General features: G+C 41.8%; 1 pseudogene; it reads right to left on the bottom strand.

The window, feature by feature from the left end:
• Positions 1-8,846: 8,846 nt before the first annotated feature.
• Positions 8,847-16,897, bottom strand: LOC129348231 (protein NLRC3-like; annotated as a pseudogene).
• Positions 16,898-26,540: the final 9,643 nt, after the last annotated feature.

Raw genomic sequence — 26,540 nt, 5'->3', positions numbered from 1 at the left:
CATTCATTTTATTGTTTTGTCAATTTTTATTTTTCAATCATTTTTTGTATTGTCAATTTTTATTGACTTTAATAATTTTTCTGTATTGTTAATTTTCTTGATTTTATTCATTTTTATTACATTGGTAATTTTATTTATTTTAGTCATTTTTATTGTATTTTCAAATTTTATTGATTTTAAAAATTTTATTGTATTCTTATTTTTTTATTTATTTTATTCATTTTTATTGTATTGTTCATTTTTATTATTTCGTTAATTTATATTGTATTGCCCATTTTCATTTATTTTAATAATTTTTATTGTATTCTCTATTTTTATTTATTTTATTTATTTTTATTGTATTGTTAATTTCTAATTAATTAATTTATTTTCAATGTATTGATAATGTTTTTATTTTATTAATTTTTATTTTATTAATTTGTATTTATTTTATTTATTTTTATTGTATTAATCATCCAAATATTAATTCCGAATTATTTCATTTATTTTTATTGTATTGGTAATTTTATTCATTTTAGTCATTTTTATTGTATTGTCATTTTCATTATTTGACTAATTTTTATTTTATTGTTATTTTTTATATTAATCATTTTTATTGTATTGTCAATTTTTTATTTTAATCATTTTTTGTATTTTTTATTTTCAATATTTGACAAATTTTTATTGTATTGTTAATGTTTTTATTTTAATCATTTGTATTGTATTGTTAATTTTCATTATTTGACTAATTTTTATTGTAATGTCATTTTTTATTGATTTTAATCATATCTATTGGATTCTTAATTTTTATTGATTTTATTCTGTTTATTGTATTGTTAATTTTGTTTATTTTAGTCCTTTTTATTTTGTTGTGATTTATTCATTTTTGTTGTATTGTTAATTTTCATTATTTCATTGATTTATATTGTTTTTTCAATTTTTATTTATTTTAATAATTCTTATTGTATTCTTAATTTTTATTCAATTTATTCATTTTTATTGTATTATTAATTTCTAATTTATTTATTTATTTTCATTGTATTGATAAGTTTTTTATTTAATTCATTTTTATTTTATTAAGTTTTATTTATTTTCGTTATTTTTATTGTATTATTAGTTCCTAGTTATTTCAGTTATTTTAATTGTATTGCAAAGTTTATTCATTTTACAAATTTTTATTGTATTGTCAAATTTTATTTATTTTAATTATTTTTATTGTATTGTTTATTTTTATTTATTTTATTTATTTTTATTGTATTGTTAATGTTCATTATTTCATTAATTTTTATTGTATAGTTAATCTTCATTATTTCATTAATTTTTATTGTATTAATTTTTTCTATTTTTTCATTTTTATTGTATTAAATTGTATTTGTTGTATTCATTTTTATTGTATTGTTAATTTCAAATTATTTTTATTGAATTGATAATTTTTATCTTATTCTTTTTTTATTGTATTAAGTTTTATTTTCTTTATTTATTTTTATTGTATTATTAACTTCTAATTATTTCATTTATTCTTAGTGTATTGTTAATTTTATTTATTTAATTCAATTTTATTGTTTTGGTAATTTGTATTTATTTCAGTCATTTTTATAGTATTGTCAATTTTTTGATTTTAATAATGTTTGTTGTATCGTTCATTTTCATATTTTTTGTTGTATTGTCAAATCTTATTTATTTTAATCATTTGTGTTGTATTGTTAATTTTTATTTATTTTATTCATTTGTATTGTATTGTTAATTTTCATAATTTCATTAATTTTTATTTTATTGTTAACTCTTCATTTTTATTGTATTAAGTTTTATTTATTTTATTCATTTTTATTGTATTATTAATTTCGAATTATTTTATCTAGTTTTATTGTATTGATAATTTTCTGTTTTATTCATTTTTATTGTATTACATTTTATCCATTTAATTTTAATATTGTATTTTTAATTTCTAATTATTTTATTTTTTTATTTTATTGGTAATTTTATTTATTTTAGTCATTTTTATTGTAAGGTAAATTTTTATTGATTTTAATCATTTTAAACATTTGATGTTTTACCTCATTTTCTGAAGTCTGTGAGACTCTGTGCAGACTTGGGAAATAACGGTGTATTTCCTGTAACAGCGAGTTGGCAAGGTTTCGTCTTTAGTAAGTTTTATCATCTTTGTATTCTCTACAGCTGCCAGTACGCGTGGTTTGATTGAGATTTTGTCATCTCTCCTTGAAGAGATTAGGATACGTTTTTCTAACTTTTAAAAAAAAAAAATATGAAGGATAATTAAGGCTTTATGTGTCATGTGATGTTTGTGTTGTGTCTGAGTGGTGTTTCTATCTCAGCCATGGATGATGCAGAAGCTCCATCAGTTTGGGTCGACGTTCAGGGACCATCGTGAGGCACTTCTTTAAGAAATCCTGGCAATCTGCAGAGAAAGAAGCAGAGAAAGATGAATGACCAAAATGAGACTAAATGAAAAAAGCAACCTTAAATGATGCTAAATAACTCCAATTAAGTGAGAAAAATGACCAAAATGGTACAAAAAACAACATAAAGAGATGCAAAATGTTTAAAAACAGACCAAAAGATGTAAACTGGCCTAAATTAAACACATACTGACACAAATGAGACACAAAATGAGCAAAAGGAGTCTCAAAATGACCAAAGTGATCCAGAAATCTTCACTTACATTCACCAAGCTGTCTACATTTATTCTATTCAATACTCAGGTTTCTACAGAGAGCTTTGTTCAAATATCATTTACAGTCTGATTTAAACATTTTTTATTCTTAAAAACATGCTGAAATGCACAAAATTATCAAAATTTCTAGTAAGAACAACCCTAAAGACATCAACTGACCAAAATTGGAGACAAAATGATCAAAATGAGCCACAAATTGAACAATTTCCAACAAAAACAATGTTTAAACAAACAAAATAACCCCCCAAAAAAACACACAATAACCAAGATGGTACAAAAAACAACATAAAGAGATGAAAAATGACCTGAATTAGAAAAAAAGTCCAGAATTAGGCTTGAAATGATGAAAGTGATGTAGAAATGTTCACTTCCATTCAGCAAATTTGTGTTGTGATCCTGTTCTAGCTACTGTCCTTCTTTCTCCTTCCTCCTCTTTTCTTCCTTCTCTCTTCTTCTTCCTGTCTTTGTCATCTGTCTCTTTTGTATTTCTCTCCTTCTTCCTCCTCTTCTCTCTGTCTCTGTCTTCCTTTGGCTTCCTCTGTTTGTCATGTCTGTCCCTCTTGTCTCTCTCGTCCCATGTTTCCTCTCTGTCCTTGTCTGGTCCCTCTGGCTTCCTCTGTCTGCACCTGTTGATCTCTGTCTGTCTTTCTGTCTGTCTCACTCACCTGCCTGCTGTCCTCATTAGTTCTGTGAATCAGCTGCACTGATTGGTCCGTTGACCTCACCTGTCTGCAGTTACACCTCCACTATATAAACCCTGTTCATTCATTCACTCCCTGCTGGATCATAAAGACTCACATGTCCATGTAGACTCTGTCCCCTAAATGGACTCCACTTCCCCCTCCTGGATTTCCTCACTTGGACTCTGTTTGTCACCTGGATTTCTCCCACTTCTTGTTTTTGCTTCCTGTCTGCCTCAATCATATTTGGACTCTGTTTTTCTCCAAGCCTGCCTCCCCAATCTTCCTTTCTGTGGTGGTAAAAAGTCAGGTTAATGTGTGCATGATAACTAAAAAGTTTCTGAAAGGTTCCTGAAGTCATTGGGGCTGTGGGTGGCTTTATTTAAACTGATCTCTGGGGTTATTCATGTCCAAACCTCTAAACTTTAAAACTAGCAACTTACTAAGTGCAAAATCCGTGAAGAGGAAAGCTGCCGTTAACAGACGTGACTGCTAGATTCATTGAAGCACTCAAAAGGCTACTCAGTTCAATGAATTATCAGAGGAAGCAGGATAGACGTCTGGATGAAGGCAGTGAGCAGCTGGAGGAGAATTTCCTCTCTGAGCAGCTTAATCGTTCCTCAGAATCTCACCTGGGTTAGATCCCTCTGATCTGCAGGATCCTCACCTGTTAGATGGAGAGCTGCTCCACTGATTCTCTGACCATTCATTAGAATTCATTTAGGAGATAACTGCCCATAGGATTAACACATGGATCCTCATAAATGTTTATGGATAGAATGGAGAATCTGAGAACAAATTTCTGATATGATCAGAGAATTTCAAACCAAATATCCAACTGATAATATTTTAGTGGGGGGAGATTTTAATTGTGTTCCTGACCAATGGTTGGATAGACTCCCTACCAAATATGTGGACCACAAATACAATCACAACATCAAAACATTTTGCACAAATAACTCCCTAATTGATGTTTGGAGACATAATAATCCTAATTTCAGACAGTTTTCATGGATCAGGTCTAATGGAAGCTGTAAATCCAGAACAGATCTGTGGCTGACAACTCAAGACATTTTAAAATCTGTCTGTCAGAATGAAATCTGTGCAGCTCCTACTACTGATCACTGTGGAATTACTGTTACATTAATGCCTGGAACAGGAAGAACATTTAGACAGAAATACTGGAAATTCAGTGCTGATTTCTGAAAAGATGAGCAGTTACTGTAGTCTGGTGAGAAAAATCTGATCTTCAGTTAAACCTCATGTCGTCCTGAGGGTCAAATTGATCCGTTTTAAAGTTTGAAAATGTGGGAAAAATAATATTTTCACAGTAAAACTTCTGATGTCCACATTTTCAACATTTTTGGGAGATTTTTGAACATTTTTTTGGTGGAAAAAAGAAATGTTAAAAATGTTTCTTTAAGAACATTCACTAAAAAATTAACCAAAATCCAGTGAAATTCGCTGGATTTTGGTTGATTTTTTGTGGATGTTCTTCAAGAAAGATTTTTTTTAAACATTTCTGTTTTGCCACCAAAAAATGTTGAAAAATTTCCCCAAAATGGTGAAAATGTGGACATCAGATGTTTTACTGTGAATTTTTTTTTTCTCCACATTTTCAAGTTTTAAAACGGATCAATTTGACCCTCAGGACGACATGAGGGTTAAAAATAATGTAAATATAAAACCATTAAATGTCATCCATAGCAATCCTTTAATAATTACACAATTAGCAGATGATACAACATTATTTTGAAAGAATTTTCACCAAATATCCAATGCCTTAAAAGCTGTGTGTATTTTCCAGAAGCCTCAGGGTTTTATTTAAACTAAATGTGAGATCTTGGATCATTCATGATAAAACACAAACTTTAATTCAGAATATTCCAGTCAAAAATGAGCCTAAACATTTGGGAGTAACTATCACTAAAAATATTATAAACAGGGAAACTTCTAACATTCAAATCAAAAATCCCCGAATAGCTGGTTCCAAAGGAATATTTGAATATTTGGTAGAATATTGTGAACAAAAATGGAAGGATTTCAGGATGAATTTATCCAGCAGATTCTTTAGCTGTTTCTGATAGATGTATGAAGAAAATCAACCAAATTCACTGTGATTTTATTTGGAATAATCAGCAACACTTGATTAGAAAAGGTGATGTGGTAAAATCAGTAGAGGAGGAGGTTTGAATGTCATTGATTTAGAAACAATGAATGGTTCAATGAAATGAAGGTGGTTCCAGACTTTTATAAAACATGAACATTATCTGTGCTTTACTTTACCGCCTCATCTTTTTCTAATGCTGGAGGAATTCATTTTCTTTTAAGATGTGATTTTGATCCCTTGAGATTAGCCTTTAAATGATCAGATTTCCACATGCAGCTGTTATTATATTGGAAAATGCTTTATAAGCAGAACTTCAGTCCACACAAAGCTACAATATGGAATAACAGGAGTATTTTATACAGGAGGAAATCTTTATTTTGAAGGATTGGATGGAGAAAAGAATTTGGGCTGTAACACATTTAATGGATGAAGATGGTAATATTTGAAGTTCTATTGATTTTAAAACTAAATTTAATTCAGATTGCTGGTATAAACAACATTCTCTGGTAATCAAAGCTGTTCCAGTGGCTTTGATAAATTTGATCAAAGGAATATTACAGTATTCATCTGTAACTCCTGATTCTAATACGCTGCTTATTGACAGATAGACATTTTTAGACATTAAATGTAAGAACAACATTTTAAGATTATTAGTAACAAAGAATGTTTTCCTCTTCCTGTTAAAAGAAAAGTTTTATCTCCAACATTTTCAAAGACTGACACTATCAAAGTCAGAACCAGATATTTGTCTTTTCCTTTATTATCTAAAATGAAAGAAGTTCATTTCTAAACTCTTTATGATGTTTATCCATGTAGAGAATGTTTCAGAATGAGATTTAATCTGGATAATAACACATGCACATTTAGTCCAGAAGATACTGAAACTCCAGAACATCTTTTCTCCACCTGAACTATTGTGAGGAGGTTTTGGGACAGAATGCATGAATGGTTGCTAACAAAGAATGTTAAACCCGTCTTTGAATACAATTCTATTAAGTTTGCTCTCTTTATGCAAAACAAAGATTTGGAACTAATGTGTAACAATAGAATGATAATTGATACATTTTATAGACACAAATGTAGATTTTTTTAAGGTTGATCCGAATTTTATTGCTTTTAAAAAATGATTTGAAACTTTTCTTTTACTCCTGAAGAAAAATATGTTAATTTATTTTAAACCATCTTATTTTATATTATCTTATTATTTTTCTTTCGTTCTTTCTTTCTTTTCTTGTTCTTGCTGCTTGGACTAGTTGAATTGTACGACATAATCGGTGCCTATTTGTTGTATCTTTGTTGTTAAACAATGCTATAATAAAGCAAGACTTGAGTTCTGGTGTTCTTCTAAAACGTCATCAGTCAGAGACCAAGTACTGATCCAGTTCAAAGTAGCATCTGATCAAGAACAGATGAAATACCTGGATGTGTTCTGGCTCCGCCCACATTATGGAGGATCATCAGACCAGACTAGTGTGGACTTGGAGCCAAATAACCCACAATGCATTTAGACCAGCAGCAAAGACCCAGGAGGAAACTTTCAGAGGAAACACAAGTATTTTGGGAATACTACTGTTATTGTGACACAAAATGTAGTTTTCAGATGATTTCAGGTGAGAAAGTCGTTCTAAAAACATCAAATCTGTGGTGAGTTTATCCAGATGAACCTGATTAAAAATGAGCTCCAACGGTTCCAGAGATGTGAGCGTCCAGGTTAGACAGCTATGATGGACGGTCAGCCTCACTGTAGAGCTCCTTATCTGGACCAGACTTTAGAATCTGCTGCTCTGATGGTTCTATAGCAGTTAAACAGGATATTAGTAGTTTATGTTGATCTAACCGTCACACTTTGGAATCACACTTTATTTTTGATTGTTCAGAGAAAAATCAGAAAGAAGTTAAAGTTCATAACTTTATATTGTTCACGTTTTACTCGGTCACTGACTGTAATAATAAGAACAGATATAAATTAAAATGCAGAATATCATATATTTTCAAGTTTTGTTTCTGAGTCTTTTCACTACTAAAAATATGTAGTTTTTGTTCTAGTCTTTATAGTTCTTTATATTTATACATTTTTAAGGCTTAATTTAATTAAATACAATCAAAAATAGTGACAGAAAGATAAGAACAAAAATAAAAACATTAGTTTTACTGCTTTACAAAAGACATTTTTTCTATTTTCATTTCTACAATTCATTGTTGCCATGGAAGAGGATAAACCTTGTCTGAAGAAGAAAAAGCTGTGATTATTCAACACGGAAAATTATATTCCACTTATCAACAAATAAGAAGATCAAAGTGTGTTATTAGTAATTTATTGAATAAAAAAGAAAGTTATAATAGTTTAAAACCCACAGGTAGACCAAATAAAATTGGAGAAAGACGTATTAAAAAAATCATTGATCTTGTTCAGGAAAAATCAACCACTGCAATGAAAATAAAAACTAAGTTAGACATTGATTACAGCACAAGATCTATTCAAAGAATTTAGACCATCGAAGGGTTAAAATACACCAAAATGTGAGGAAAACCTCCTTCAATGGCCAAGAATAACATTTCTAGAATTGAATAGGTTAAAAAATGTTTAATTTCCAGGGTTAAATGTAATCTGGATAGTCCTGGTGGGTTTAAATTCTACTGGCATCATATCGATGCTGAAACCATTTTTTATCCAGAGATAGCTGGAGTTATGGAAGCTTTTTATGGAAAAAACAAAATCTGTTTAGAATTTGTTGATGAAATGACAAATTCAGAATCTCATATAAAACTTGTGAAAAAAACATTGAACCACTTATTTATTGTAAAAATGAAAAATGGATCAATCAGTGAGACAACGCTCCATGTCACAAATCACAGAAGACCACAGAATACTGTGGAAAGAGTGATATAGATGTGATGAACTGGCTGCCAAGTCCTCAGACCTTAATCCCATCAGAAAGTTATGGAGATTTATGGCAAGAAAAGTTCATAATGATGGAAAACAGTTCAATAACAAGGATGATCTGAAAAATTAATTATTAAAGCATGGGACAGAATTGATGAGAAATTGCTGCTTTCTCTGATTCAGAGCCTAAAAGGTGCAGAAGTGACTTTGCATTATGGGAGACGATAAATTATTAAGTTCTGATCTTTTTGTCGTCATTTTTAATCATATTTAATAAAATTTAGCCCTCAAAGGAAATATAAAGAACTATAAAGACTCAAACAAAAAATACATATTTTTAGGAGTGAAAGGACTCCTAAACAAAATTTGAAAATATATGATATTCTATATTTAAATTTATACCTGTTCTTATTTTTCTGTTCCATGTTGAGTAGAATAAAGCAGATGAATAATAAACAGCTGATATAATGTATGTTTGTAATGAAGAACTCAGAGTCAGGATTTTTAGCCACAGCCCTTTATTCTTCTCCATCACACACAAGATGAAGGAAGTTCTCATTTCATCACTAGAACAGGACTGAAACACTCAAATCAGGATCAAGTCTGGCTGCACAAAAACCTGATTTTCACTGGACAATAATGTGTGAAAGTCTGTCAGCAGTTTGTAGATTCACTGCTTCCTCTCTCATTTCACACTTTGTGCAGCTCAAATGCTTTTAGTTCAAGTGAGCATCAGAGGAAACACCACATCCTGATTTTCACTCTCAACATTTGACTGGAAAAAGATGCAAACACCACATTTGGCTCCTGGAATAATCACAACTTCCATCTTTGAAGAGGAACAAGTTCACAAGGAATCATTTAGAAGGATTTCACAAAGAAACACATTTAATCCATGAATGTGAAAACATGTTTCTGAGGGACAGAGTCATGGAGAGACTCAACTATCTGTTCAACACTGTTTCTCTACCAGGAGGAGACTCTGGAGACTCAACTCAGCACAGAAACACTGAGGAACCAGACCAGAACCTAAATCCAGGATAGAGAGGTTGAGTGAATGTGGTGTTGAAGGTGTGGAGGTGGATCAGAGAGTCAGAGGAGACTCTGTAGAAGGACAGAGTTCCAGCAGGAACGTCCACATAAACTGAAACTCTGTCAGAGACTGAGAAGGAACTGATGGATGTTTGTCTCTTATTGTGCCAGACAGAGTAACCAAGATCATGAGAGCAGCTCAGACTCCAGGACTGATCATTAGATCCAAACTCACAGTCATTACTGCTACCTTTCCTTCTGATTCCTCTGTAACTCACTGATATTTCAACCACTCCTCTCCACTCCACCTCCCAGTAACAGCGACCAGTCAGACCAGTTTCACACAGCAGCTGAGGCCACCAGTAAAACCTGTCTGGATGATCAGGATACGACTGATCCTCTTCCACAAATGTCACCTTCCTGTTGTTGTCAGACAGTTTGAGTTTTCTGTGTACTGTGTTTGTGTCGACTGTGAGTTGACAGGAATCTGATGGAGAGAACAAACACAACACAGCTGCAGTTATTGATGGATCATGTGATCAGTATTAAACCTTTGATGATGACCTCAGAGATGTGACACTTTGAAGATGCTTGAATGTGCTGCTTTGTTTCCATCAATCCATTAAAACACACTTACACTTCCTCAGACCTGGTGTCAACCATCGGACTCCAGCAGGCGTCACCCTGAAAGGAGGAGGACGGTCAGAGCAGCAGCGACTCTTTCAGCAGCACACATGGACGTTACATGGCTCTCACACTGTTCCACTGATAAAGGACCAGTCCAACATGGAGACACAGACACCTGAATGCAGCATCTCTAAAGTCCTGTCCTGTGCTCGTCACGTTCCAGCTCAGTTTACCACTCATTATTCAGCTTTACTCATTATGCTTCCTCTGTTTCATGGAGCTAGGCAACAGTTTACCCTGCTTCCTGTCTTTGAGCTAAGCATAGGCTAACAGTTTACTGCTTCCTGTCTTTGTGCTAAGCTAGGCTAACAGTTTACCCTGCTTCCTGTCTTTGAGCTAAGCTAGGCTAACAGTTTACCCTGCTTCCTGTCTTTGAGCTAAGCTAGGCTAACAGTTTACCCTGCTTCCTCTCTTTGAGCTAAACTAGGCTAACAGTTACCCTCGCTTCACTCTCTTTGAGCTAAAGCTAGGCTAACAGTTTACCCTGCTCCTGTCTTTGAGACTACGCTAGGCTAACAGTTTACCCTGCTTCCTCTCTTTGAGCTAAAAACTAGCTAACAGTTTACCCGGCTTCCTCTCTTTGAGCTCACTTAGCTTAGCGTGGCTCGCTGTTGGTAACAAATTGTTTTCAGAGTCCGGACCCAACTCTGCGGTGGAGAACGAGGAACTTTATTCAAGCTCTGCAGCTCACTGTACACACACTCAGCTTCTCCAGAACACACTTGGATCTACTTCTCTGTTTGGACCATAACATGCGCTGTGACTGCAGCTGCACCTAAACATCACCCTTCTTCAGCTTCACTGTTCTTCTTCCTTCCTACCGCTGCAGCACTTCCTCTGACGTCTCACACACCCTGAAACCTACCGATGGAAAGGAGCAGGCTTGGCCTGCAACACTAGGATGATAGTTTCCTGAGAGTGTCTGTCTGTCTGTACCTGAGAGTGTCTGTCTGTCTGTACCTGAGAGTGTCTGTCTGTCTGTACCTGAGAGTGTCTGTCTGTCTGTACCTGAGAGTGTCTGTCTGTCTGTACCTGAGAGTTTCCAGTCTACAGACTGGATCCTCCACTTTAGCTCTCAGCATCTTCTCTCCTGAGTCTCCTGGATGGTTGTAGCTCAGGTCCAGCTCTCTCAGATTTGAGGTCTTGAAGCTCAGAGCTGAGGCCAGAGAAGCACAGCCTTCCTCTGTGACCAGACAGCCTGACAGCCTGCACACACAAAACAACACAAACCTGATGGACAACACTTGGATGGATGTTTCTCACTCTTTCTTTTCTTCTTTGTCTTTCAGATACATTTTGCTGCACATTTCATGCATCTCAAGCAAATCAACAATCTCAACAATGATTAGTGGGATTTAATCATGGAAAAAATAAACCCTGACAAAGTCCTGCACAAGTTCAGTAAAAGCTCATTTGATGAATCCCATCAGCAGAAATGATTCTACTCAGGTTAGCTGTTTATCCACTGATAGAAATCACATCAGTTTCAAAGTGTGAGTCCTGACCTGAGAGCTTCCAGTTTACAGTGTGGACTCTCCAGTCCAGCAGAAAGACTCTCCACTCCTGAATCCTGCAGGTTGTTGTTAGTCAGGTCCAGCTCTGTCACACTGGAGGACTGGGAGCTGAGGACTGAGGACAGAGCTCCACAGCTTCTCTCTGACAGATTACAGCCACTCAGTCTGAAGAGACAAAAAGCATATTATACTGATGAAACTGCAGCAAAAGGAAAAGGATCTTCAGTCTCCAACTACTTACACAACTTTCTTGGAGGCTTTGACCACTGGCAGCAGCCTCAGAAGAGCCTCCTCTGAAGCAGAGTATTTCTTCAGGTCAAACACGTCCAGATCTTCTCCTGATGACAGTAAGATGAAGCTCAGAGCTGACCACTGAGCAGGAGACAGTTCATCTGTGGACAGACGTCCTGATCTCAGGGACTGTTGGATCTCCTCCACTAGAGAAACATCCTTCAGTTCATTCAGACAGTGGAACAGATTGATGCTTCTCTCTACAGACACATTCTCACTGATCTTCTCCTTGATGTACTCCAGTGTTTCCCGATTGATCTGTGAGCTACTTCCTGTCTGTGTCAGCAGGCCTCGTAGGAGATTCTGATTGGTCGGCAGTGACAGACCCAGGAGGAAGCGCAGGAACAAGTCCAGGTGTCCGTTTGGACTCTGTAAGGCCTCGTCCACAGCTCTCTGGTAGAAACCTGCTGGATCAGGTTTGTTGGAGGTTGTTTGTTGTTGTTTTTCCAGCAGGTTGATTCCAGAGTTGATGAAGGTCTGATGGACATGAAGCAGCAGCCAGAAACTCCTGGAACACTCAGATGGACGAAGCAGAACACCTTGTCCTGGTACAGTCCCTCTCTCCTCTTTAAAGATCTGTGTCAACACTCCTGAGTACACTGAGGCTGCTTCCACATCGATGCCACACTCTGTCAGGTCGGACTCATAGAAGATCAGGTTTCCTCTCTGCAGCTGATTAAAAGCCAGTTTTCCAGAGACTCAATCATCCTCCTGCTGTCTGGACTCCAGTGTGGATCTGTCTCAGCTCCTCCATCATACTTGATCTTCTTGACTTTGGCCTGAACCACCAGGTGGTGGATGAACATCTCAGTCAGGGTTCTGGGCAGATCTCCTCCCTCTCTGGTTCTCAGCAGCTCCTCCAGAACTGTAGCAGTGATCCAGCAGAACACTGGGATGTGGCACATGATGTGGAGGCTTCGTGACTTCTTCATGTGGGAGATGATGCTGCTGACCTGCTTCTTATCTCTGAATCTCTTCCTGAAGTACTCCTCCTTCTGTGGGTCAGTGAACCCTCTGATCTCCGTCAACATGTCCACACAGTCAGGAGGGATCTGATTGGCTGCTGCAGGTCGTGTGGTTATCCAGAGGCGAGCAGAAGGGAAGCAGCTTCCCCCTGATCAGGTTTGTCAGCAGCACATCCACTGAGGTGGACCTCTGTAACATCAGTCAGGACCTCATTGTTGTGGAAGTCCAGAGGAAGGCGACACTCATCCAGACCGTCAAAGATCAACACAACCTGGAAGTATTCAAAGCTGCAGATTCCTGCTGCTTTGGTTTCACTGAAGAAGTGATGAACAAGTTCCATCAAGCTGAACTTTTTCTCTTTCAGCACATTCAGCTCTCTGAAAGTCAATGGAAACATGAAGTGGATGTCCTGGTTGCTTTTGTCTTCAGCCCAGTCCAGAGTCAACTTCTGTGTTAACACTGTTTTCCCGATGCCAGCCACTCCCTTTGTCATCACTGTTCTGATTGGTCCATCTCTTCCAGCTGAGCCTTTAAAGATGTCTTCTGCTCTGATACTTCTTTCTGCTCCGTCTGCTTTCCTGGATGCTGCTTCAATCTGTCTGACCTCATGTTCATCATTGACCTCTGCAGTCCCTCCCTCTGTGATGTACAAGCTCTGTGTAGATCTCATTCAGGAGGGTCGGCTGTCCTGCTTTAGCGATGCCCTCAAACACTCTCTGGAACTTCTTCTTCAGACCACGTTTAAGTTCACGTCCACAAACTGCAGGAAGTTCTGAATGAAAACACAAGAAAGAAAGAGTGAAGTAGAAGTAACCTGGATATTAAAGCACCAAAGTAGCAATAAAGTGAAGGTGACAGTTTGTCTCCCTAAAGGACTGATTGTGTGAAGATATTCTGAGACTTTAGTAATTGTTCTGTTGATCAGCAGCTTCAGTCTTTCCACAAATCCTCTTACTGCTCTGCAGACAGTCAGCCAGCTTCTCCTGCTTCATCCTCCTCAGGAACAACACTGTGATCTGCTGAAACATCTCTCTGCTGCTCCTCTGCTCTTCATCATCACCCTCCAACTCCTCCTCATCCTCCCTCTGACTCTCTGAGGAGCATTCTGGGTAATCTGGACTCACAACCTTCTGCATCTTCTTCAGCTCCTTCTTCACAAAAGTCACCATGTTGTCCTCCAGCAGCTGGAACAGAGAAATGTGTCAATGAGTCCATCAGAGTCAAATCATGGAGCCAAACATCAGATCCATGTTGGACACACTGACAGTCCACTGGTCTACAAAGAGCAGCATGGAGACGCCTGAACACAACAGATGGAGAACAACTTGTTTGTCCATGAACTCACCATGAATATGGAGTCCAGGTGATGCTGCTGGACAGACTGAGCTCTGGGAACCTCTGAGTTCTGCTGCTCCACTCTGTGGATCAACATCAACAGTTAGATCTCAGTACGTCTGTCCACACAGAGACAAACAGGCTAACATACAAGCTAACAAGGCTTATATAATCACAGAACTGAAGTTTTGTCCAGTAAAACTATTTCTTGATATTTTAGTGAACTCAGAGTTCTTGCTGTGATCCACCTGGTTCTGTTTTTAATGTCTCGGTGGATGATGTTCATGTTATTAGCATCACTTCTTCAAAACATTTGTTCTGTTTGATGAGGAGCCAATCTGCTATCAGACTAGCAGCTCTGAAACCTTGTTCTGAACATCTTACCCCTCTGCAGCAGGACCTGGTTCTCCTTTAAAGTCAAAAATAATATCCTTAGACAAGTTGCTCTTGAAGGACACACAGCTGGATGCAGGTCCAGGTCCAGGTCCAGAGGACTCTGGTCTCTGATGGATTCTGGTAAATAGAGAGGAAGACCACTAGGAAGGAAAAATCATGTAGCAGAGATTCAGAGTGATTTAATGATGGAACATATTTGGAACAATGACATAACATTTGACACAACAGTCAGTAGTTTGACTTCACAGCTTACTTCTTTTTTCTTCTTTTCTTCTTTCCTCTTACTTCAGGAGGTTGACGTTCTTTAAATTCAAAATAAAGATCCTTAGACTGGTCGCTCTTGAAGGACACACAGCTGGATGCAGATCCAGGTCCAGGTCCATGTCCATGTCCAGGTCCAGTTCCAGGTCCAGGTCCAGGTGGATTCCTGTGAATAATGATGCAGCAGTGATGTGATGCTGAGCTCTGACATGCACCAGAGTCCTGGACATTTAGAGATGCTGGTCTCACCTCTGAGCTTTGCTCTGGTTCTCCTGTTCCCCACACAGAGAGCTTTTAGAGGGAGGGACTCCCTCCTCTCTGTCCTCACACTCATCCATGCTGCTCAACTCACAGCAGCTCACACACACTTTCTACCTTCACCTGCACAGGAAACAAACATCATTGATCCACTCAAATCCTCCTGGAAAAGATCAGCTGCTGCACTTCTACTATCAGTCCAGCAGATGGAGTCATGGAGCTGCAGAGACTCACCCACAAACCCAAAGTCAAAAAGACACCATGCAGTTTGGATTGAGAACAAACAAAGAAACATCAGCAGCTCATCAAACTGACTCAAGCAATCAATAATCTCATAGAAATATTGACTGATTGCAGTCAATCAATAACCTAATAATCATATTGATCCATGTTTAAACAGCAGTCATCCAAAGTTTGTGCTGAAATAAGAAGTGAACATGTAGAAACATCACAGAGCAGAAACAAACAGCAACATTACTGAAGTTAAAGCAGCAAACAAAGCAAACTTACACTTTATTCAAAGCACTGAAGAAGAAGAAGAAAGTTTCCAGTCCACTCCTGGACGCTCAGACAGGTGATCTGTTTCCTGGAACCAGTCAGGACTCCACCTATGAGGAAGCAGCAGGCAGACTTTCACAATAAGAGCACATTTTACAGGTTGATTCCCACTCATTTCATGTGACGGATTATTTCAACATTCAACCTTTTTCATGTCACTCAACATCCAACACAACTTCTACAAACCCTGTGGTTCATGAAAGCAGAAACTCCCATCAGGCTGTAAATCCCTGACAGTTAACTTTCCCTAGAATGGAATCACTGGGACAGAACCAACATCAGCAGAGATCACACTAATGCACATTTCCCTCAACAGTGCAGAAAGAGACATGTCTGCTCTCAATCTAATTTAATGCTACATTTAAGAAACATCTGAACATTTCTAGCATTTGCTTTCTTCAAAGTGTATCAGGTGAACTTTATTTCAGTTTAAATCTTTCCCCCTCTGCTGGACAGATCAGATCACAGGTTGTGATTGAGAGATAATAAGAACAACTCATGTTTAGAACTGTGTGACGGAGCGCCTCTAAATGCCCCGTCACTCTTAAGCCCTGTGCGCCTTTTCTCCTCTCGGCGGCTCCGGAGGGGGCGGGGTGCAGGAGCGCGCCGCGCTCCATTGTTCTCACAGCGCGCGCTGAGAAACTGTTTGCCGGGATCGCCCGCACGTTCCCTGGACTTATAAACTGCCCTTCATAATCCTCCCCATATCTGGACTCATCTCTTCCCTGCTGTAACGCGTCGAGGGTGCACACTCGGCGCCTACACGTCTCCCCTCACCAAGCACACCCGGACAATAACACTCACCTCTTAATGACTGTGCAGCCTCTGTGTCGTGGGCCAAACAGAGGCGCTTCCGGCTGTGGGATAAATGGGGCAAGTGGCGCGCAATGGGGCCACCACGTGACCGGGACTTTCCCATTTTCCGGTTCTGTAGCTATTTTGTGGTTTATTATGTTTTCAGAGTTGTTTCAGTTACCTTAAGTTGGGTAATTTGTTTTGTGTAATTTTGGTTTAATTGTATTATGGATTTTGTTCTTCCTTATGGTTATTTTTGCCTTTTCTTATTTACCCCCCCACAAGTAACTTTTGGTTTGCCCGGGGGAGGGGCTAGGGGGGTATATATAGGGGCCCTGAGTTGAACAGCGGGAGAGAGAGAGTTTTGGTGCTGGAGGTTCTCTAGGTGATGTGGCTGCCTGCTGTAAGGTTCAAGCTCTCTGTAAATACTTCTGTTTTTTTTTCTGCTGTGTCCACCAGTTTTTTTTTTTTGCACTGTAAATATGTATATACACTTTTAAAGGATTTGGTGCAAATAAAAGAAATTCACTGTTTTTGGAACTCTTCGGCCTTGCCATCATTTTTATAACTTTTTTTTTAAAAACGAACCCTTGACATTTGGTGTCAGAAGTGGGATGGCTGGTCGAAGGAAGAGACGCTCTCAGCAGAGAAAAATGGAAGAAGAGGAACTTGCATCCGAAGAAGCATCTGAAATGGCCCAACCCATGAGTGAGTTCCTGGGGCTCATGAATGACTTTATGATCGGGCAACAGAAGAGAGAGGAGGGGCTCCTGGCAGCAATGAGAGGACTCCAAGCTTCTTTGCCTGCTTCTCAGCCACAGCAAGCCCAAGCAGCCGAGCAGAGACCTGGGGTATCCAATCCAGCACCAGAAGGGGCAGCGTCGCCGTCTGCAGAGTCGATGCTGAGCCTTAGGGGTCTACCTACTCCCGCTCCACGTCAGCGTCGTAGCTCCCCCATAGCCACACCTGAGTCTCGTGGGGGCGGTGGAGAGGAACATTCCCGTGCAGACGCCCGACCCTATGGAGACCCAAAGATCCCTCAGTATGTCAATGGAGAGGACATTGAAAATTACCTCCTGCGCTTTGAACGCATTGCCAAGACGTGGGCGTGGCCACAGGAGGAGTGGGCCTGTCGCCTGGTGCCATTACTCAGTGGGAAGGCACTGGAGGCCTACACAGCGATGGACGAAGAGAGGGCCCACCTGTACCCCGACCTGAGGGCGGCGCTGCTGGCTAAATTTGACATCTCGCCAGAGACGTATCGTCAGCAGTTCCGGTCCAGCGCGGTTCCGCCTGGAGAAAACCCAACTGAGACGTACCACCGCTTAAAGGGGCTCTATCGCCGATGGATCCGTCCGGAGCAGCACACGAAGGAGCAGATTGGTGAGCAGATCATCCTGGAGCAGCTGCTGCGTGTCCTTCCTGCCGACATCTGCACCTGGGTGAAGGAGCACGAGCCTGCAGATGGGCTAGCTGCATCCAAGCTAGCGCTGCAGTACATCAATGCGCGGAAAGGAGGCCCAGCTGCACACCCAGGAGGTCCCAGTCGTCAGCTTTTGTCACAGCCCAGGCCAGCAGTGAGATCCGGTTACCAGCCCCCTGGAGACTTCAACACAGCACCCAATCAGCGTGGGCCCGGTAAGGAGCTAATCTGTTTCTACTGCCAGCAGCCAGGCCACAAAGCATCCTTGTGCCCCATCAGAAAAGCTAAACTTACGGGTGCCTGTTATACCCCACGTGCTGAAGCTGTAAATGCTGTAGGGAGACGGCAGCGTTTTAAGGACATTACAGTTAATGGCCAGCCTGTGACTGCTCTCCTTGACTCTGGCAGCTTCCTAACCCTAGTCCGGAGGGACTTGGTGCCAACTGGAATGGTGGATTTTAGCAGACAGGAAGACATTTTGTGTGTGCATGGAGACCGACATGCCTACCCCACAGCTGATTTGACTGTTGGAGTGAATGGACAGGCCTACTTGCTAAGTGTGGGGGTGGTGGAAAAGTTGCCTGTTGCTGCCATCTTGGGGTGGGACTTACCGGTGCTGCTGGATGTACTGCTGGAAGAGGAGGGCAAGGACACAGACTGTGAAAAGGGCGTGTTAGGTCCTGTGATCACCCGGGCTCAGGCTAGAGCAGAGGTGACGTCTAAACCAAAGCTAACCTGTGAGCCTCAGACAGAGCCATTTTCCACCCTGGATGATAGTCTGTTTGAGGGAGGTACGAAGGGCCCACGGAAGTCTCGCCGCCAACGACGCTTTGAAAAGGGTCTGAAATCCAGGGAGCCAGACTGTAAGGAGGGGCTTATAAAGGACAGGTGGGAAGTGCCAGAGGACATTGGGGCCATGCAAAGGGAGGATGCATCTCTCAAGTCTTTATTTGACAAGGTGGTTGGGGGGTTGGACTCTGCTAAAGGGGACAGGGAATGTTTTGTTCTTGAGAAGGATGTCCTGTATGCAGTGGCTGACGGTGTCAAGCGCCTCGTGGTTCCTGTGTCCTGTCGGCCTATGATTTTGCACTTGGCACACTCCTTGCCTTGGGCAGGTCATCTGGGCCGCAATAAGACCTTTTTGCGAATGTCGTCCCGGTTCTATTGGCCCTCCATGTACGCAGATGTACAAATGTATTGTAAGACCTGTCCCATCTGCCAAAAGACTTCCTATGTGCGCCAATCAGATCGTGCTTACCTCCAACCAATGCCCGTGATCTCCACCCCATTCCGGCGTATAGCCATGGACATTGTAGGACCTTTGGTCAAAAGCAGTCGGGGTCACCAGTATATTTTAGTGCTTTCAGACTACGCTACACGGTTCCCCGAGGCCTTCCCCTTGCACACCGTCACTGCCCCTGCTGTGCTGCGTTGTTTGGTGCAATTGTTTTCCAGGGTTGGAATCCCGGACGAGATTGTGACGGACCAGGGGACCAACTTCACCTCCCGACTTCTTCAGCTCTTCCATCGCCAGCTGGGGATTTCGCCGCTGAAGACTACGCCTTACCACCCGCAGACAGACAGCTTGGTCGAGCGGTTCAACCAAACCCTCAAGAAGATGCTGCAGAAGTTCGTGCTTGATACGGGGCGGGATTGGGATAGATGGCTGCCTTTCCTGCTGTTTGCGTACCGTGAGGTGCCGCAAGCCTCAACTGGTTTCTCCCCGTTCGAGCTGCTCTACGGCTGGGATGTCCAGGGGCCGTTGGACCTGCTGCGAAAGGGCTGGGAAGCTCCTTCCTCCACAACCAGTGATCGAACTGTGGTCCAATACGTGCTCGAGATGCGGGACCGGTTGGCGCTGTACCGTGATGAAGCAGAGATTAACCTTCGCAAGGCCCAGCAGTCCCAGAAGGCGTGGTAGGACCGTCAGGCCCGACATCGAGAGTTCCATCCCGGCCAGAAGGTCCTGCTCCTGTTGCCATCCTCCACCAGTAAGCTGCTCGCCAAATGGCAGGGCCCATACACAGTCCTTCGGAAGATGGGTCCAGTGACTTACGAGATCCACCATCCAGACAAGAAGAAGACGAAGCAGACCTATCACATAAACCTGCTGAAGGAGTGGAAGGAGGCTCCTGTCCCGTGTCCAGTGACGTCCTTGTTGGTGGCCGAGGTGGACAGTGAAGGGGAGGAGGCGTCCGTTGCAGCCAGCTTCCACCAGCCTGTCGAACCTGCCCTTGACCACCTCTCTGCTGTCCAGTCCATCCAGCTCAGGGAGGTTTTCCAGCGTGTGTCCAAGTTGTTTGCCGCCAACCCAGGGAGGACTGTACTGGTCGAACACATCATCTGCCTGAAAGAGAGAGGGCCAATCCGCCAGCGGTCCTATCGGGTGCCACAACATCTCGTGGAGAAGCTCCTGAAGGAAGTGGAGGAGATGCAGCGTCTCGGGGTGATTGAGCCATCCCAGTCCGAGTGGTGCAGTCCGGTGGTCATCGTGGTGAAGAAGGACGGCTCACTTCGCATTTGCATTGACTTCCGGAAGCTCAACGCCATGTCGGAGTTCGATGCCTACCCGATGCCCCGGATCGATGATCTCCTGGAGAAGATTGGGCGGGCCAAGTTCATCACCACCCTCGACCTCTGCAAGGGCTACTGGCAGGTGCCCCTGGAAGAGTCCAGTCGCCCTTACACGGCCTTCCAGACACCTGCAGGCCTCTTCCAGTTCACGGTGATGCCTTTCGGTCTCCACGGAGCACCCGCCACCTTCCAGAGGCTGATGGACCGGGTCCTGCAGGGGTGTGGGGACTGCAGTGCCGCCTACCTGGACGATGGGTCATCTTCAGCAACACCTGGGAGGAGCATCTGCAGCACCTGGAGCGGGTCCTGAGCCAGATCCAGCAGGCCGGCCTGACACTCAATCCTGCCAAGTGTCAGTGGGCCAAAGAAGAAGCGATGTACCTAGGCTACAGGCTTGGACACGGCGAAGTCCGACCGCAGATGGACAAGGTGGAGGCCATCCGCAGCTGCCCGCGGCCCCGCACGAAGAAGGAGGTGAGGTCCTTCAGGGGCCTGGCCGGCTGGTACAGGAGGTTTGTCCCGCAGTTCGCCACCATTGCTGCTCCGCTGACCGCGCTGACTGCGAAGGACCAGAGGAATCCTGTTGCCTGGAGCGAGGACTGCGAGACCGCCTTCCAGACCCTGAAGACCCACCTGTGTTCCTCACCCGTGCTGAGGAGTCCTGACTTCAACCAGAGGTTCCTGGTCCAGACCGACGCGTCCGCCGTGGGACTGGGAGCTGTCCTGGCCCAGGTTCCGCCAGGAGAGGAACGTCCGGTTCTTTACATGAGCCGAAAGCTGCTGCCCTGTGAGACCCGGTACTCTACTGTTGAGAAGGAGGGCCTCGCAATCAAGTGGACTCTGGAGAGCTTGCGGTACTACCTGTTGGGGAGGGAGTTCGACCTGGAGACTGACCACCGGGCTCTGACATGGATGAACTCTATGAAAGACCGCAACAGTCGTCTCACCCGGTGGTACCTCGCCCTTCAGCCGTTCCAGTTCCAGATCCGTCACCGAGCCGGCAGGACCAACGTCGTGGCGGACTATCTCTCCAGGTTGCCGCACATCGCCAACCTCGGGGAGGAGGGGGATAATGTGACGGAGCGCCTCTAAATGCCCCGTCACTCTTAAGCCCTGTGCGCCTTTTCTCCTCTCGGCGGCTCCGGAGGGGGCGGGGTGCAGGAGCGCGCCGCGCTCCATTGTTCTCACAGCGCGCGCTGAGAAACTGTTTGCCGGGATCGCCCGCACGTTCCCTGGACTTATAAACTGCCCTTCATAATCCTCCCCATATCTGGACTCATCTCTTCCCTGCTGTAACGCGTCGAGGGTGCACACTCGGCGCCTACACGTCTCCCCTCACCAAGCACACCCGGACAATAACACTCACCTCTTAATGACTGTGCAGCCTCTGTGTCGTGGGCCAAACAGAGGCGCTTCCGGCTGTGGGATAAATGGGGCAAGTGGCGCGCAATGGGGCCACCACGTGACCGGGACTTTCCCATTTTCCGGTTCTGTAGCTATTTTGTGGTTTATTATGTTTTCAGAGTTGTTTCAGTTACCTTAAGTTGGGTAATTTGTTTTGTGTAATTTTGGTTTAATTGTATTATGGATTTTGTTCTTCCTTATGGTTATTTTTGCCTTTTCTTATTTACCCCCCCTACAAGTAACTTTTGGTTTGCCCGGGGGAGGGGCTAGGGGGGTATATATAGGGCCCCTGAGTTGAACAGCGGGAGAGAGAGAGTTTTGGTGCTGGAGGTTCTCTAGGTGATGTGGCTGCCTGCTGTAAGGTTCAAGCTCTCTGTAAATACTTCTGTTTTTTTTTCTGCTGTGTCCACCAGTTTTTTTTTGTTTTGCACTGTAAATATGTATATACACTTTTAAAGGATTTGGTGCAAATAAAAGAAATTCACTGTTTTTGGAACTCTTCGGCCTTGCCATCATTTTTATAACTTTTTTTTAAAAAAACGAACCCGTGACAAACTGTCTGACAAATACAAATGATATTTACTGCTTAAACACATTGATTTCAGCCTCAGATTGATAACTCCTGCTGGTTGGGAACACCCCAACATGTCTGAAGATTTTATTTAAATTTATGTACAGACTCAAAGTCACAACAAATGACATGAAATGACCCCCCAAAATGTAAAAATCAACACAAAAAGATGTTAATCAACACAAAAAGGTGCAAAATCCATTTTTAAAAATGCAAAATCGACATTAAAAAGTCACTAAATTGCCACAAAAACACCCAAAATAGCAATAAATGATGTGAAATAACCTCAACAAGACTAAAGTCACAACAAAAATGTGCAAAATCAAGACAAAAACGTGCAAAATCAGTTTTAAAAAATGCATAAGAAAACATAAAAAGTCACGACATTACAAAAATGTGCAATCAACACAAAAATGTGCAAAATCAACACAATAGGGTGCAAAAATCACTTTTTAAAAAAGCATGAAAAACTAAAAAAAACACTAAATTACCATAAAACACTCGACATAGAACAAATGATGTGAAATAACCTCATAAAGACTTGAAATTACATCAAAAGTTATCATTTAATAAATGTTGTGTGAATGTTTTTGAACCGTACTGAATTTATTAGACTTGATGATCAGTTGTTGGTTCCATGCAGACACTAATAAAACTACTGGCTCACATCAACATAGTGTGTTTCTAAGGTCAGTTCAGGCAGCAGACTCTATAAAGTGGAATAAACATCCCAGTCCTCTACAAGTCACAGCTACTAACGTTCCAGTGAGGCAGCTGTCTGTTCTATGATCAACCTGATTATTAAAGTCAACATCCTGGAGGAGATTTAGGCTTTTTAATGCTTTCATCACTTGAAACGAGGCCGCTGATAGTATTGACAGGGAAATAGGCAGTGATCAGAGTCAAATCCAGTGAGTTTGACCAGGGCCAGAGTGGGACTCATTTTCAGACCTTGAGTTTCATGCCTCAGACCAGCCCACTTTAGATCATGACCCATTATTATTAAAACCATTTAATTATAACCTTACATGTTAAGTCTGCAATAGCGCACTGTTCTGTAAAGCCTGTAATTCAGTGTATTTTTCTAAAATATTTCCAATTGAGTACAAGTAAGGGTTGCTTTAAAAATATGCAGGCTTGGGGGCGTGGTGAAGCATGAGTAGGGAGTAGACGCGTCCTGACCAGCTCCTGCATATTTTGTTACAATAAGTTCGCAAACTACTTCTTCGCTCTCCTAAACGCCCCAAGTCTTGTCAGGAAGGTTCACAAGATGACTGGTAAGGGCAGTACGCGCCAGGAGCGAGCAGAGAGAGGCCGTCCGTCACGACATAAGGACAAGGCTGAAAGCGGTGCTAGCCCTCGGTCACATAATGGCGACGACGATACTGAAGACGAGGAGCCGTCCCTCTTCTCCGTGGTCAGGCTGATTGAATCATTTCGGAACGAGACTCGCGCCTCCATGGGCACCATTCAGTCCACAATTGCTTCATTTGCCTCTCGTCTTACTGATGTTGAATCTTCACTTCAAGATATTGATGGCAGGGTCGCCGAACTCGAGGCTAAATGTGAGGCGCTGAGCAAAAGCAACACGATGCTTGTGTCTAAAACAGAAGACTTGGAGTCGAGAAGCAGACAGCAAAATCTGAGGGTTTTGGGAATCCCGGAAAATATCGAGGGTCCGCAGACAACTTCATTTATGGCGGACTTTTTTGCTGAGCTGCTGGGCATAGACAACTCCGGAGCCTCTCCATTGCTAGATATAGCCCACCGCTCGCTGGCCCCCAAGCCCAAACCAGGAGCCCCCTCGCGCCCGATGATCGTCAAGGTCCATCACTTCCAGGCTGAACAGCGGATCCTCCGACTTGCGAGGGAGAGAGCCCCGCTGATCTTCTGTGGCCACCAGGTGTGCATGTTCCCAGATATGGCCTCTTGTTTCCCGCACAGCTGCAGCTCACCTTTAATATCAAGAAGCACTTCTTCAACACCCCAGAGGCTGCCGAAAAATACTACGAGGAAACGATAGTTCCAGCCCGGCCACCGGAATCGGGACCTGCCCCAAATGGTTAAGTTCTTCCAGGCCCTGCTCGTCTCTCCACTCAGGGCCCATGTCGGCCAGGTGGAAATCCACGGACTTAATGTTTGGGACTGAGATTTCTGCTTCAGGGTGAGTTACAGCTTTACATGTTGCTGGCTCCACGAACTGAACTGCTTGACAAACTGGCTCCACAAACTGTTTGTTATGCCATATGATGTTCGAAACTCTGGCGGCTGTATTTGTCACACGGCAGCCAATATCTGTGCTCTACTGGTTATGTAGCGGGCCACGGTCTGGCCACGGTCTGTTTTTCTTTTGTGTTGGTTTGGTTTTCTTTTCTTTTTTCAAATTTTTATTCTTTTTTTTCTATTGATGGACAGTTAGTAGTTGGGCATAAACACCACCTTACAATCTTTAATTGCAATAGCACCACCTGTTATTTTCTATCCCTGTTCATCCTGTTCGTCCTGTTCGTCCTGTCCAGTCTTTGTTTCCCCCACACATCACTGAGGTGTAGCACTGCCCTCCCTGGCTTATAATAGGGAATTCTAATAAAAAAGGTCTGCTTAGCTTTCAGGGAGGGCTGGTGATGGTCACACACATGCACTAAATATTAAAATATTTGGTTGCAAGACTAAAATATGCATCAATCTCATATAATGTTGACTCCCCTTTTGTGGAGTTAAAACAATGAGATTCTCCTTGTTTTCGGACTGGATTACTGAATCCTCAGTAATTGCGGGCGATTTTAACTGCTGTCTCAATCCCCGCCTAGACAAATCACATACTGGGTCAAGATCTAGTGTCGGTACTAGTCAGACTCTTTTAGGCTGCTGCAGAGATTTAGATCTTATCGATACTTGGAGGGCCCTCCACCCCACAGACAAACAATATTCTTTCTATTCAAAGGTACATAAATCCCCTTCGAGGATTTCATTATTTTTTCACACCTAATCATGCCCTTCAAAAAGTGATCTCATGCTCAATTGGTAATATTGTTATTTCAGATCATTCTCCATTGTTTTTGGTTATGTCCTGTAAAGAGCAGCGTCCTCTGCCACAGTGGCGATTTAAAAACTACTTCTTAAAAACCCTGATTTTATAGAATATTTTACAGAGCAGTTAAAGTTCTTTCTGGCTGAGGAATGACACCCCAGAAGTCTCTCCTAGTGTGCTCTGGGAGACTGCTAAAGCTGTGTCAAGGGGCTTTACAACTTCTTTTTCTGCACATCTCAAACATAAGAAGGAGGCAGAACAGCGGAATTTGGAACAACAATTAAAGAAGCTTCAGAGAGAATTTGATATGAACCCTTCCAATGACTTGAGATCCCAAATTGATACCACAACAGCAGCTCTGGATACACTCATGTCATCAGAGGCCCAGAAATCCCTGTTTTTTGCAAAACACAGAATATATGAGTTTGGGAATAAGTCCAGTAAATACTTGGCAAATTTAATTAGGGCTAGGTCTGACTCACAGGCTATTTCAGCCATAAAAGATGAGACAGGTAAAATAGTTCATTATGGTAAGGATATCAACAGATGCTTTCAATCATTTTATGAATCTTTATGTAAATCTGAAACTGAGCCTCAGTCAGAGGCCCTGATGCAAAACTTTTTGTCAGCCATCAATCTACCTCAGGCTTCTCAGACCCAGAAAGATCTGCTAAACAGTCCTATCTCACGAGAAGAAGTCGTTGCTGCTATTAATGAACTGCAAAACAACAAGGCCTCGAGGCCTGATGGCCTGACTCCTGAGTTCTTTAAATCTTTTCAGAGCCTGCTAGTTGACCCTCTGCTTAAAATGTTATTATGTCACTCATTTGATTCTGGCCACCTCCCAAATACTATGATGGATACCAACATCTCACTGATTCTGAAGAAGGGCAGACCATTAGAGGATTGCTCCTCATACAGACCAATTGCTCTGCTTGATGTAGATAGAAAACTTATCGCAAAAATTTTAGCTAGAAGACTAGAGCACGTCCTCCCAGACCTTATTTCAATGGACCAGACCGGTTTCATTTTAGGATGTAATTCCTGTAATAATATTAGGAGATTGCTGAATATTATTGAATATGGCACCAATTTGGAA

This window comes from Amphiprion ocellaris, chromosome 24 (assembly GCF_022539595.1).
Source record: "Amphiprion ocellaris isolate individual 3 ecotype Okinawa chromosome 24, ASM2253959v1, whole genome shotgun sequence".
Lineage (NCBI taxonomy): Eukaryota > Metazoa > Chordata > Actinopteri > Pomacentridae > Amphiprion > Amphiprion ocellaris.
Note: the sequence above shows the minus strand (reverse complement) of the source record. Positions and strands in the feature narration are given on the sequence as shown.